General features: G+C 49.6%; 1 protein-coding gene across 3 annotated transcripts in view; it reads right to left on the bottom strand.

The window, feature by feature from the left end:
• The window catches only part of LOC142765739 (uncharacterized), a 306,400-nt gene that overhangs the window by 31,730 nt on the left and 259,170 nt on the right, over positions 1–15,500 (bottom strand). The gene's annotated exons all lie outside the window — the stretch shown is intronic.

Here is a 15,500-nt window from a genome sequence, read left to right as displayed (position 1 = left end):
CACACCCCAGTTTCTTACTTTTACGTCTTTTCTCGAAGAATCACCCCCACCCCATCCCACGACGGAGAAGAAGCGAGATTTTTGGTATACAATGGCTCACAACCGGCCGAGAGCTAAGCCGACGATCTTCGAAAGGGGGCATCCGCGGGATCTGCGCCTGTTGCCCCCTGTCCCAAACGAGGGCTGCGGAGAACTTCTCTTCCCTTCAACCTCTTCCCGGGAGAGTAAAGTGAGCCTTCCGTTCTTCCTCCCACGCGTGGTCTCCCAAGTTTGCACGCGACGCACCACTTCGCCGCAGTTGGTCGGTCCTTTCGGACCGGTTTGGGTTGGCGGCCCAGCACGCTTTCTCGCCGGGGAAGATTCGCGCGCTGGTTCGTCTTGTCGCGTATAGCGCAAACGGAATACGCTGCCACACATTCTAACCGACTGGCGAAGCGAAAGCGCACGTAAGTGAATGTTCCGATATGTATAAAGCGTAAGGCTTTCAACTAAACGCCTACGTTCGCATAACGCTAGTTACAGCGCGAGAACAAAACGACAACACAGAGACAAGAAGGACACGAAGGACACTGTGTCTCTTGTCTCCATGTCGTCGTTTTGTTCTCGCGCTATAACTATCGTCATGCCATACCAACAAGCCCAAGCTGCCACACTTCTAAGTCGCACAAAGCCTTGCGATATTTTTTCAGCACCAGAGCAGCCAGGCTGCCAGGGTTTGCTAGACATGCTTCGCTTTGGTTTTGAAAATTGAAGTTAGGTGTGGCGAGCTTGATCTATTAAAACGATGTTCTTTATGACCTGCGATTGTTTATTACATTACTGTAATGACGTGTTTCAGTCATAGATAACACCTCTTTCTTTTAAAAATTTCTTATCAGTATATTGTTCGTAGATTTCAACTGCTGTACAAAAGTCATATCGGTTGTTTTTTCTAGTGAATGCTGATTATATTTTTGTGCAGTTCACTCGCAATAGCGGCGAGAAACTAATCTTATTATTTTTCTTCTTGTTTGAGGTTCATTATGAGTATACATGTTCGTTGCATCGATACCGCTTTAAGACAACTGTGCTTATAATCTTGTGCACTTGTAGTTTCCTGTAACCATTCTGCATGATTATGTACCAGTGCATACTGTACGACAAATGCCTCTTGGTGTGTTTATGCTTTTGCTGCCAGGGTGGCACGACCTAGTCAGACATTTATTCAGCCCTTAGTCCTATCCCCCCCAAGGCAAGGCATAACATTTTGCCTCGAATAAAACGAAACGAAAGGATGAGTGATCACTAATGAGTGAGTCGATACCTGCTTTCAAAACAAACTGAATGACGTATCTTGTGTACTAATGACAATCATGCTTTCATAGATTGCTGTAACTTTTTCCGAGAGATTTTTTTTTGTCGAGGCTATCTTCTTTATAGAGTTTCGCGTATTCTGACACACTCGCGCTTATGAGGACACGTGTCCTTGGTGTCCGCAGAACTTTTCGCATATTCGCACGCCTTTGTAGTTTGGAAATAAGTCGCACAGGTCACTGTCGTCTTGGCCGAGGTGTGTGTGAAGTTGTCGTAAAAACAACAATAATCGAAGATTTGTACGAGTTTGTCGGAATTCGTCACTGAGCAATCAGTGCTAGATAGAAGGACGCAAGCTGTCGTGTGTTCTTCCCGTTTGCTTCCTGTGTAGTCATTGAACGCTCTGAAGGTGCCACCTGGTGACCGTTCCGACGTCGGGCGATGACATTGGCGGCATAACCTATTGTGTGAACGAAATGAAAAAAAAAAGACGGGGAGTGATTGTCCTCCAGCTCAAGACCGTCAATCCCATAAATTCTCGTCCGACACTTTCTAGACAGAAATTTTTTGGCACGCGGCCACGGTTGGATTGGTTATTCGGCCTCAAAATCGGAAAAGCGAGAGGCGCGTGCAGAGGCTGTGGCGGTGCAACCAGCCTGAATGCTTTACGCGACAAGTTCGAGAGGGCGCCACTGTCGCAAGTGAAAAAGTAAACAAAAACAAACCGAACGCGCAGAAAAGAACCTAGTGTAGAACATATGGCGGTATCTGGCGGCACTTTTACGAAGTCACCGATGGACGGTTTCCTCCTTTCATAGTAGCTCGGATGGTGAGGGTAGAGTCAGCTTCTTATCCTCCATGCCTCTATCTCTCCCAAATAATCTCCCAGTGAGAGTGTACCCTCCTCTTTTTCCCTTCGATATGTTCGGACTGGAGTGTACGGCGGAACGAAAACAACGGTTGCAAGACGGTAGTTGGTAGTTGCAGCGTCGTCAGCTTGCGTCTACTGAGGAACAATTGAAACACTTTTTTCACCTGCTGTTCGAGTGCCCCCCGTCTGTCTCTGCAAGGAAGCAGCTAGCCTACCGCTACCGTCTTCTCGGCCTGGCTCGCGAGACACTCGAGGACATCCTCCATCCCACCGGTTTCAGTGACCGCTGCCGCACCGCCTTCATCGACGCTTCCGGCCTCCGCGCGCGGTTTTCAAACCCCACGTAGACTAGCGCGTTCCTGCTTCTGCCTTTCTGCGTCCCCTTTTCATCTCCTTCCCCGTGTGTGCATCGGGTGAAGTGTCCTTTTCGAGAGACTGTTATCGTGCACAGTGGAGAATTCGCGCCACTCCGAAGGGAAAAGAGGAGGGTGCGTGTTCTTTCTCAACGGAATCGTCTGTATTCTTCGATCATCCGAGGCGCGAAGAGAACGATGAACAAACAGTGAGAGATATAGACAGAGGCACACACGCTCAAGGCGCCACTTCCCGGAATGTTCACGAAAGGCTTGTGGGGATGCGCCAACGTAAGTGGCCCAAGTGAATGCACGGCTGAGCGCATACCCGCAGAGCTGCTGTAAACATGTGTGACCGTCCTGCCCAACCCTCCGATGACAGCCGTGGATTTCATTCGCCAAAGAGCGACACCACGGGTCAGGGTAGAACCACGGGCAAATATTTGCCCTGCCAGTGAAACTACGCTCTTTGTCTAGTGCGTAGCGATATCAGCGCGACGCCGACGTGCTATGGTGTTGGCTGCTCAAAAGACGTTGCAAAAGGAGGCAGGCTTCTTTGTTACACGAAGAAAAGAGAACGTCAAACGGGAAAGGAGATAGGTGCACCGTATCGAGAGGAAGGGCTCTTACACAGGGAGGCTTGCGACGTAAGTCGATAATTACTCTTTTTTTTTAATTTTGTGTACGCTTGCTTCCGATGTTTTGGGTGACGCTGAGACTTGATGCTGCTTGCTACAGATGTTTCAGTTGAAACAAGAAGCAGAGGGCTTCGTTTTGTCGGACCGCTTTTGTAACAATAAATGCGCGATCGTTTGAGCTCGTTCGTATTGGGCAATTACCGCAGAATCTTTCCATTTAAATTTTATACATTCGCGCACATTTGCTGCGCTTACGCATACAATTCACAGGAATCCTTTCTATCGAACACTTGATTTTTCTCCATCGCGTTTCAGGCAAGCACGCGGCCCATGCATGCTATGAGATGAGGTTGTCGCACTGCCTTGAAAAATGCAGACATTAAAAGGGACACCAAAGTGAAACAATCAATCGTCTCAGATTGCTCGGTTGTACTCTTGAGAACTCCAATGGCGCAAACTTCATTATCATACGCCTAATAATAGATGAGAAAGGAAGGTCAAAGTGTCGTTTGTTCAAATTTCGCGCCGAACTCTCCGCGTGGGGCGTTACGCATTTCAAACGTTATTTTTCCCATTTCGGAGATATTGGCGCAATCCAATTCACCGAAACTTGATGTGCTGTGTCTTTGGCCCCTCGCAGTACGATGTGAGGCATTTTTTTTTCGGATTAACTACGTATGACCTAGTTAGACTCCGTCAAAATCTCATTTCATGGCGTCTGCTGCGGGAATTTCAAGGTGGCGTCGCCATGCACACTCTCATTTCACGCGTTTTCTCGCCTATAAAGCGTTTTTTTAGAGTGGTGTTTTTGGTATTGTTGACTTGTAATGAAACAATGAACGAAAAATCGCTTATCCCTTTGTGTACTCGGCTGGTGGCATCAAAATTCGAGGCCATAACGAGCCTACTGTATGCAAGGTCCTCTGTATGCAAGGTCACAGCTCACCAACGGTTGCATGGGCGTAGCAAACGTTTAAAATATAGTATAATTCACTTCCAAAGTTACCTAAATGCCCATTCTCCCGATCGAAGGCCGTCGCAGCGCGTCCAACACTCCTCCAGAACGCGCGCTGCGCCCTCTGTCGAAGCTCGTGCGCCTGCCATTTTAGAACACCCTGCGCAAAGCTTGCGGGTGTTGTGGGCGCAGGGTTAGCTTTAGTTAACAGGAGCCCACGAGAGGTTAGCGTACGATGCATAAGCAACGCTAACGCAATGCTTTGCCTTGCGCTGTCCTAAATCTATGCACTAATAACCCGTGCACCACGGCTGACTTCGCTTGTCGTGAGGGAAGTGTCGGCGTCTCACTTGGTTGGTGACGCCTATAATGCACAGACTGGTGTGCGCGTAGGACTCGAGAGCTGGCAGTTATTGTGGCAATATGTAGGGAATGTTACACTCTGGCCAACTGCAAATAGCCGCCCCGCTGCGATGATCTAGTGGCTAAGGTACTCGGCTGCTGACCTGCAGGTCGCGGGTTCAAATCCCGGCTGCGGCGGCTGCATTTCCGATGGAGGCGGAAATGTCGTAGGCCCATGTACTCAGATTTGGGTGCACGTTAAAGAACCTCAGGTGGTCGAAATTTCCGGAGCCCTCCACTACGGCGTCGCTCATAATCATATGGTGGTTTTGGGACGTTAAACCCCACAAATCAATCAATCAATCAACTGCAAATAGCCAAAACTTCAACCACAATCGACATTGCCCCAACAAAAAGCTGAGCTCAGAGTTCGCATTAAGGCAGTGTTGTAACCGTCGGTGGCTTTTTCTTTCGTTAATTACTCTCCTTCGTCCTTTCCAGAGGTTGCGAGGCTGACCGTGACCGGACCTTACACACCGTCAGCTCTAGGCGACCACTATGCCTCCTTCGGGACAGCTTATACCTGCCGAGAATGATGACGATGGCGTTCACATTGAACCACTCCAACGGATCCCTGCACAGCGGCACGTCCCGGCAGCGCGGCGCGACCCGGCACGGCAGCTCCGCCCAGCACAGCAGCCGCTGCAGCAGCGCCAGGTTTTCGGACCACTGCTGTCGCCGGATCAGATTCGAATGTTCAAGCTGTTCGGCGCGCTCGCCGTACTTTACGTGAGCTTACAATTGGTACTGTTCTCCTTGCGACTAGACGAGCCCGATCCGTCTCTGGAGATGGCGTCGCCACCCTGGTCCGACTGGCGACACCGGAAAATGGACAACGGCATGCCACGCATCCTTCTTTGGCACCGGGACGCGACGCCCTCGCACGACGCCAAGGAACGCCGGACGTCGTCGTCGTCCTCCAGCGTCACGTACTGTCCTCTTCACTCTGCGGGTGATCATGAAGATAGGTGGATAAGCTGCGAAGTCACGGACAACCGGTCGACGCTCGAATGGAGCGACGCCGTCGTGTTTCAGGCTGAACAGGTCAGCCCCGAAGACATGCCGACGCGCCGGCCCGGGTTCCAGAAGTGGGTCCTCTGGACCAGGAAGCACGTCTCGCCCGTGGGGGGATCGGGAACGTACCCCGAGAATCTGTGGGGCGTCCACACGAGCGGGCACACTCATCCGAAGGTTCCTGAAATCGAGTTCGACTGGACCATGGGTCGCCGGAAGGACTCCGACGTCGAGACGCCTTACAAGGCCTTGCGCTGTGGCGACGACGTCGTGGCAGCCTCCTCCGCAAACAAGACGACGACGGTGGCCGACGTCGCTCGTCGCAACCGCGACGTCCTGGGCTACCACGGGGCACGTAAGGACGCCGTCTGGATCGTGGGCCAGTGCGAGTGGAACATGCGCGAAAAGTCAAGCGTGGACGTCGTCAAGCTCCCGAAGGCCCCGGATGCTGACGCGGCAAGTGAAGGACGACTTCAGAACGTGAGCGTCGATTTCATCACCGACTGCGGACGCTCGACTTGCGGGTCACGGCGGGAGTGCGTGAGGAAGATGGCCGCCCACTACCACTTCGTCGTGGTCACTACGGACAGCGACTGCTTTCACAGCCCGTACGAACTAATCCACGACGCCTTCGAGTTCGACATCGTTCCGGTCCTCCTGGCGCCGCGCGGCGGGACGCTCAACTATCCGTGGCTCTCCGTGGTGCACTCGGTCGACTTCGGCTCTCTGGGAAGCATGGTTGCCCACCTGCGCGTCTTGTTGTCCAGTCCGGGGGCCTACGAGAAATACTTTTCCTGGAAGGAAAGATGCGTCGAGGTTGCCACGGACGACCTCTGCCAGCTCTGCGTCGCCATGAACGACGAGTCCTACGAAGGGCGCGTTCGGCGTTCACCCGAGGACCGCAGCACGGATCGCAAGATTCCGGCTAGCCGCGACGAGTGCCGCGAGCGTTCTCCAGCCTTCGCTAGGGCCTTTCCCGTTGTGTCCAATGACGATCCCAACTGACTCTAGAGCAGTCTGTGGTGCTGCTAATGTTAGGAAACCAAAAAGAGGACTCCGCTCTTAACCCGTGCCTGATGCGTCGCCGTTGTCGTGTTCTTTTTCTTCTACTTTTGCTGTTATTGCGCGTGAATTGTACAGTGTATATAGACTGTGTGAATGAGTCTATTTCTATGCAGACAAAACGTGGTTCTCTGCAATAAGTGAATAAATAAAAACTTGCGGTATGTGTTCATGACATCAATCTACGAGAGGCCGCCGTGACTTGTTCGATTGGTAGTCCTGACTTCTCAAATTGATTAAGAGGGGTTGTGCGCAATTATCTGGTTTCGTATAACTATGAGCCATCTTCCTTAGGAAGCGATTCCAGTTATGACTTGTTTCGGCATCGCCATATTAGAGTATACTAGAACAAAAGAGGGCGCGGAATGGCCGTAGCACCAATGTACGCACAAAGTGAAGCCTTCACAAGGTCACGTAACTCGTAGCGCTGCGATCGGTAGCCTGCGCGCCTCCACTTGCAAAGCCCGTGTTTGAATCGCAGCTGTATATTTGCCACTGTTGTATTGGTTTTGCTTTGTTTTTTTTTATTAAAACAAGTTTTCGTTGCTACGTATTGCTACGAAAAGTAGGGCGGAGTACACATGCCAGAAATCGCGCGAATGTGTTAGTACACGGGAATAGGGAGACCCTTAACGGGACACTAAAGTCAGCTAACACTTTGTGTCCGAGTGAAAGCGCATTGTATGACAACGTCTAAAACGGCATTGTTATCAACAGCAGTTTGCTACTTACCAAGACATTCGGGTAAATGCGCGAGAACACATGAGCCGAGAGTATGAGATATGCAAAATGATCCAGATGACATCAGAGTTACAGCCTACAATAATTCACTAGCGATTGAACTAACTTAATGAACATCCCGTGCATCAAGAGACGTATTAAAATGCCGCTTGTTCGTTTCTGTTAGATTCATAGAAAAAAGAACCGTCGTACGTTAATACAGAGAATGGCGCGAGTGATTCAAAATATTCGCCTGGTTAAATACTCCTTGGGTTACACTGGACAGGTTGGGCCATCTAGCGGGGCCTAGTCGAACCAAGCACGCCAGCGCCTCTATTTTTTCAGTGCCCGGGCGAAGGCGCGGATTTCAATGGGAAGCGGCCATCGGTGCTAGTGTGGCGTTTCGCCGCCAGGCGCCGCAGCTGGAGTAGAGATGCCGCCGCGTCGTCTCTCGTGCAAACGAATGCCACGGCTGCGTTCGAAGCTTCTTTACGGCTCGGTTTTCGGCCGTTCTTGGAAACGAGAATCGCGAAGCACTTGTTGTTTTGGACACCCAGCTCATTTCAAAGGTATGTGCCGTTCACGACTACTAGACGGAGGCGCTCTCGCGTCGTCTGCAGAACCATACCAGATAGCTCATGCCTGCAATCTGCGGGAGATTTTAGAGGCGAAGCTCCTTAGGGCGTGGGCTGTGCGTCCTCTGTATGTAGCCACGTCTAGTTTAGTTCTTGCAGTGTTCACTAGATGGCGGTACCATCCCCTGCATGTAGCCCCTTCTAGTTTAGTTCTTGCAGTGTTCACTAGATGGCGGTACCGTCTCCTGTATGTAGCCACCTCTCGTTTAGTTCTTGTAGTGTTTACTAGATGGTGGTACTTGTAGCTGATGATGAAAAGATGCAAGATGTTATAAACTAGAAAGCGGTACTTGTAGTTGATGAAAGACGCGAGATCTTATAAAATAGGAATGATGTCACATATGGCGCGTGTCATTGGTTGAAGGCAATCGTTCGATTTAGTGCGGCGACGTACGCTAGGGGGAGCGATGTAATAAAATCGAGTGGGCAAAATGTACAGAGGATTCATGGTTTACCAGGTTTACCTCCGGAGCTTCGCCCACTCATCATCATTCACTTCGTGGATATGGCGGCACTTTTTTTTGTCACCCTGGCGTTCGCTGAACTGAGAGTTGCTTTCTTGATTAACTGAAAATCTATTTTTGCGAGAAGCCTTTGCCAGGAGCTACTATTAAAAGCGTGGGTCTCTAATGTTCCCAGATGCTTGCTACTCTCTGTAGCACATTATGCGCAAGCCTGGAGTTCATGCACTAAATAGCAATAAATGCCTCTAGACTGCTTCCAGAGATGTAGGTCATCATCCGTTCCCTTCGCGAGCATTACATGCGTTGCCACCGAGAAAAAAGCAAGTGTCAGAAAATGAGGAACTATTGGAGGTTATTTTACCATTTTGAGAGCTTAAACAATAAAATCCTCGTAAAATAAACAAAAAACAGCTATCTACGTGGCACAATTTCTGAGATCATTGCCAATGTTCTGAACAGGCGCTGTTAAAGCCTGAGTCTAATACCGACTCTCCACTTGAGCCAAGGTGAAAGCCACGAAAAATGCAGCATGTGGTCAGTTGCTTGAGCTTCTCTGTATATTCGTGGACGGGTTGTGTTAGTGTTAATATCCGGCTTCTCAGCTTCGTCATTGCTTGTGACATGACGTAATACGTCTCAGTTAATTTTCGCACCACGATGTTGGATGCCTTCAAACCGATACCATGCTGGGCCCCTCAACAGCACCCTTGCTCCCTGTTCAATAACGCGGAAGATAATCACACTCGTTCGTCGCCACACACTGAAATGCGCCAAGGCTTGACTGTTTGCTCATTTTCCAAGTATTTGGGACACGGACTTATACCTTCATTGTGTGTACAACGCAATAGATACAAAGAGAAAGACAGGGACACAACATGTCGCTGATAGCCACATTGAAGCTGTACCGACCATAGTTGAGTGTTTCATTTACCGAACGCGCACCTGCCTCTTCGCAGGTTGGCACGACCTCGGCTACAGCTTCGTCATCGGCGGCGACCGGAGGGTGTACGTGTCTCGAAGTTGGGACCGCAGTGATGCCCGCACCTAGGGGCACAACCAGGATTCGCTGGCGGCGGCCTTCATCGGCGACTTCTCGCGCCACCTACCGACTCCCTGCAGCAACTCGCGAGACTGTTGCAGTGCGGCGTTGCCTTGGTAACGTAGGTGCGCACTCAGGGATCATGTTGCATCGGAAACAAATTGCTTTTTTTTCACTTAACAGTAGCAGTGGTGGCGGGAGGAGAGCAAAGCATCTTACTTCTGTAACCCATAAGGCAGCACGCTGTATATAGCTTCGTCGGGGCAGGGGAGGGGGAAGGGAAAGAAGAGAGTGAAAAATAGACGCCGCCTTCTCAGTAAACGAGTGCAGTACTCACACGATTGTAGGTCGATCTATATTTATCGATATCTTAAATCAAAATCTGGGGGATAACTGACAATCGAAAGCAAATGTGTAGTGCCACCAGCAGCGGCTCGACAAGCGAGATATAACACACATCGTGACGTCGTCGCAACACCGCGTTTGCTTTCTGGTACTGCATTTCGCATATAGAACTAATTCGCACGCTTATTTTGAAGATTTTTCTTCTGTTTTTTTATTTCAACTTTCTCCAAGTCACTCGTTGCCGTATTAAGTGTGGCTGGTAACGGGAAGAGCAGCTGTTCCATCAGCGATTGGTTCCCGAACACTGTATGCATGCCATAAATACATGATTATGCATACCTGTATACATGCCATATATGGAGTGTCGATTGTTGGTGGTGGAGTAGCCGCTGCTCCGGTCAACAGTGACACTCCTGACGACAAAAAGAAAAAATAACTAAGTGGGTTCTTACATTCATTCCCCCAAGATGATTGGAAGCCGATTGATTGATTGATTGATTGATTGACTGACTGACTGATATGTGGGGCTTAACGTCCCAAAACCACCATATGATAATGAGAGACACCGTAGGGGAGGGCTCCGGAAATTTCGACCACCTGGGGTTCTTTAACGTGCACCCAAATCTGAGCACATGGGCCTACAGCATTTCCGCCTCCATGATTGGAAGGCGAAAGCCACAAACTTCTCTTTCGTCGTGGTAAACGTTTTGGTCTTCCTCCACCCTCCTCCGAAATCTTTCTTTACCTAGCGACGCTGTGCACTGCCTCCAGGGTCGGGTACACTGCAAGCTTTCTGCCCTTCACGTCATTTTGCACAGAGGCTTCATTACCATAAGCCTCTGACGAAGCGATAACGCCACGTGATGATCTCATCCCGCGACGTCACTGCGTGCGCATTTATCCGGTGACGTCATAACTTTTGGCGCTGTGTGACCGCGAGGTGGCGTCATATGATGACGTCACGACGTGGTGGTGGTATTATTTGCATCAGTCGAGCGTTGAGCCACCTCTGGACGATGTGAACATAGACACGTGGTGAGGGCAGGCCAGGGGAGGTGGGGCACAAGGCAAGTTCCCTACATTGACATAACAGGGAGCAGGGTGAGAGGGGGTCCCAAAGTCAGCCTCATACATTCACATTTTAAGAAAGGGGGTGGGGACGCTGCGACACCTATCGCTGCCGACGCAAAATTTCGTGTTTGAATGAACGCTTAAACATACAGCCTTAATAAAGGGAATACTATACGAAACACTAATCGGCCTATTTCATGCAGTGCAAGATCCGTGCCGACAGTCACCGAGACGCCGCTTGCAGAACATGTCCCGGATATGCCCTCTATACTTGTACATTTCTCGGTGGAGGCGCTTCGGCGGGAGAGTGGAGCCGTACGCGTGCGAAACAAAAGGCGAGAAGCGGCCACAGCCGAACGAACATCGATCGAAGGAGTCAATCATACATCACCACATTAACGCATGATTGCAACGGAACCACTTGGATTTAAATGTCTCGCCGAGGGACATCGTCGAGTGCAAGCAGAACAACGTATACAGAACGAGCTACCAGCGACTACAGCAAGCCATTAGGGCATCATCGCGACGGTGCGTCTTTAAGTGTCTCGCCGAAGCGCATTACTATAGTTCTAAAGAAAGAACGTCCGTAAAGCTACCAGCCACCGCTCTTTGCTTATAAAGCGCCGCATTTTTGAAAACTTTTTTTTTTACTAACATCACGCGTGAACGCATGCACGGAAGATGACAATCAGTCTAAACATTGACCCCAGTATTCTTAAAAAATCCTAGACGCGAGTATGAGGAGCTATTTTCAAACTTTTCATTCAATGGACAATGCCCGTTTAGGCTGAGCGCATTCGGCTGCAAGTTGCGACTTTATCGTTCCCTTGATGACACCGACGCACCACATCTGCATGGCATACATAGTGTGAGCTTAGAAGTGTGGCAGCTTGGGCTAGTTGGTATGGCATGACAATAGTTATAGCGCGAGAACAGAACGACGACACGGAATGCAGAGTTCAACATAGAAACAGGTATGCGGCCTGCTCCCGGGAAGTTGTCTATAGGACCCCCCTATCGTGCTGTGCTCGTTATGTCGAACGACCGGAAGGTGTCTGAACGATCGGCTGAGAGAACACGCTAACAATGTTAGAAACGGGAAAGATGGTTTTCTCGCTCAGCACAGCACTGAGTGCAATTGTGCGCCCCTTTTCAATGACACAGCGACGCTGTATAAGCACAGAGATGAGCGCACTCGAGTCATTGTCGAGGCCGCGCAGATGACACGCAAACAGGTGCCTTGTATTAGCAAGCCCTCCGTGGCTCTGTCCGAGAAGGAACTCAGGTTCCTCGAAGGTTTCGGTGCGCGCAAGTAGTTATATTATCTTTACTTTTCTGTTTCGTTTTATAAATTTTTCTTTGCCGTTTTTCCGTGCTTTTGTTTTTTGTATTTGTTTTTCTCTTACTCAGGTTCTGCTCTTTGTGCCATATGGTTTTTATCACATCGTTACTGTCTCCTCTATATGTTTTCGTGCTCTGCGCAATAAACTCAGTTGGAAGTTGGCGCTCGGGTCCTTCGTGTCCTTCTTGTCTCAGTGTCGTCGTTTTGTTCTCGCGCTATAACTATCGTCATAGTGTGAGCGTTACAAGGAAGAAAGGGGGCGAAACGTACAGTCACACACCTTTTTTAACAAACAGGAGTAGGTTATGCTCCAGAGTCTCAGAGGCTGTGTCGCAGAGGCTTGTGAACATTGCAGGGAACGCGTACCGACCTTCATATATATATAGGTGCGTTAGATGGGCGCCGCCGCCGCAATACGTCTAATTCTAGGGCTAAGGCGAGCATAAAATCAAGGTTTAATATACCCGCACTGCCTTCACGACTGAAGTAGCCAAAAGTGGACTTCAGGAGGATGCATTAGTTGCGTTGAAGCTCGCTCCATCCCTCTGGTTGGCGTCGGGAGTTGTGAAGGCTGTGTGACGTCAAAACGACGTGTAGATAGAAGAACCGAAAACAGGGGGCGTGCTGCTCACCTGTCTGCAGCCAATCAGCGGTGGCCGAAATTGGCAGTCCATTAAATGGATACATCGGGAACAGTAGCCATCTGGAGTCCATCTTTCGTTGAGTGAAATTCATGAGAATAAACTTACCGAGAGGAAGAGGTGGTCTCAACACCGTATGATGAAAAATGAACGATATAGTTTACTCTTTTGAAGCTTATGGGGAGCAGTTTTTATTGCGATATTTTGTCAACTCGGAAACGCTAAAATAGAGTAAACGATGCAAGGCTTACGTTCAAGTACACATCTGTGGAAAGAAACACGTCTCATACATCGATACAGTAATATTCTCGAATACGAAACAAAGTTTAAAAACAGTTCTGCTGAATCCGGCGAGGGGGCAGAGAATTCAAGAAAGGAAAATTGACAACCATTTGTTTGCAGTGCGAAACTACTACGAAATCCGTTCGGACGTCTCAGAAGCGTCTTATTTTCCGAGAAATTCGTTCACGTCCGGAGTTCGAATCCGGGACCAACGCCTATTGCGGTGTGGCTACTCTACCGATTGAGCCTACGAGGAAGCTATATAGCAAATGGCAGCGCTTTAGGGCGAATTCCGCAGAACTTATGTACAAGAATAGAGAGTTTCCGAATAGGGACTCCAAAAAGTCCAGGGCCCCAGAGCACTCTGCGCGTGCTCGCTTTGGGTCAAGCAGGAGCTAAGAGTTTTCGAATAGGGTCTGCAGCGCTTTGGACACATGTCTTGGCCAAGAGCGTCCACTTCAGTGGGTGCCGTCACGTTGGTCTGACGCAAAAGCTTTTGGGTGCAGTCGTTGGGGCTCCCGCTAAATTCGAGAAATAGCGTCACCAACGCAATATCTAAACCAAGTATATATGCGTCTCGAGCATGCGCAGTGGCCTCGACACTCCTTATTTGGGGCCCCAAAACGATTGCGGTCCCTACTTGAAAACTCCATAACGAGTCGATGTTCGCCTATAGCTGTCTGTTAGCCCACGCTTGCGCTGACAGTGAAGGCGTTATGATTTGACTTTCACCACGAAAATATCTTGATCGCGTTACAATAAAGGTTGTATAGTTTACGGCTGCAGCGGTGTGGTTCTTTCTTGTCTGTACTGTCTGTATCCACGTCGCAAATAAAGTGCACGGAATATTTTTTTGCGAAGATGCAAACGTTGTCACCTACGCGCATCGCGGTATCGACTCACGTGCGTTCAAGCGGACGTCACATTTCACGCAGGTATGTAATCTCGCTCCATGCGTAGTATACCGCGATTGCTGCCAGCGTGTATGACTGCATGGCACGACTTTCCCACTGTCGGAGCGAAGCGGCAGTCTATATCAGGCGGGACGACTCATGCGGAGACGACCTCCTTTTCCTGAGTGGCAGCTTGGCCTCTTGGTGACGTAATCATCCTCGCCCATGCACGTGACACCCTCGTATATCCCTCTGTGCGTTCGTGTCAGCCTAGGGGAATTCCCGGTGGTTGATCCGGTACACCCACACTCGACCTGTTTGCTCGCTCGGAAAGCAATAGTAGCCATAGAATACCATATCGCAATTTTCATAAACATTATGTACTCCTATCACACAGCCGTCACGCCGGGCTAACGTCAATTGTAGTTAGGTGACATTGGCTGAAGTTCTTAAAAAAACGAGTTTCTTAAAAGAAATGAAAGGAAAATAGGAGGAAAATAACGGCAGGGAGGTTAACCAGTCTATAGGCAGCCGGTTTGCTACCCTGCGCATGGGAGGGGGATGAGGGAGATGAAAGATAGAGAGAAGAGAGGTAAGAGAGATAAACACGGTACATTAAGCAGCACACGTACGCACGCGCACTCAGTAGGTTGAAGTTTATTTATGTACCAGGGCCCAGGGCTACCATCCTTGTGAGCACCAGCGCTTCATATCAACTTATCGCTTCTGTTGTTGCTAATACCCACGCTCTTGTTGGAATCGTTCGGAAAGTGCAAACAGCTGGTTATGTAAGCATGTGTAAGTGTTAAACTTGTGCCTACACGTGCAACATATGTACATATATTCAGCGTGATTCCATGACGTGTCGCTCAATCAAAAACGAAAATTACAACACGGTCACCTTCCGCATACTTCGCATAACGTCGATTCCCGAGGCACGTGGGATCTGTCTAATTTTGTTCTTATTAGAGAATCAGAGCAACCAAAAAAATCACTTTCCACGTTGCGAGCATGAAGGAATGGCCAACTTGGAAAGGGCATTGCAGAGTACCATTAAATTACTTCCTTTAAAAAATTATAGTGGAGCAAGATGCGCTCGTCGCGTCACATCTGAGCCTGCGTACAGGCAAGGCGACCCCGTATACTGCGCGCAAAAAAATGAATAAAGCTGGTAATGTGAGGCAGAAAGCAAAACTTATAGGGGATGTTGGCTTGCAGATGCCGGCTGCGCTACGTAATGCTGCCCTTACTAAACGTTTCTTTATTACATCTTATTTCGCGCATCCTTGTGCATGTATAAGTAAAGTGTGGGCGCGGTCTGCGGATGATGCCCGGGTCATGCAAGGCATCCTCCATACGGAAGTAGAGTAAAGCCACGTTTCGACGGGTGCAAGGGACACGCTTGCACAACAAACAGTCGGGAAGAGACGCTTCATCCGGTGATTCGCGTGTTGTGAGAACGAGTTTCCGAGTGGAGGTG

Source organism: Rhipicephalus microplus, chromosome 6, assembly GCF_043290135.1.
Source record: "Rhipicephalus microplus isolate Deutch F79 chromosome 6, USDA_Rmic, whole genome shotgun sequence".
NCBI classification, from domain to species: Eukaryota; Metazoa; Arthropoda; class Arachnida; order Ixodida; family Ixodidae; genus Rhipicephalus; species Rhipicephalus microplus.
This window is presented reverse-complemented; position numbering and strand designations above follow the sequence as displayed.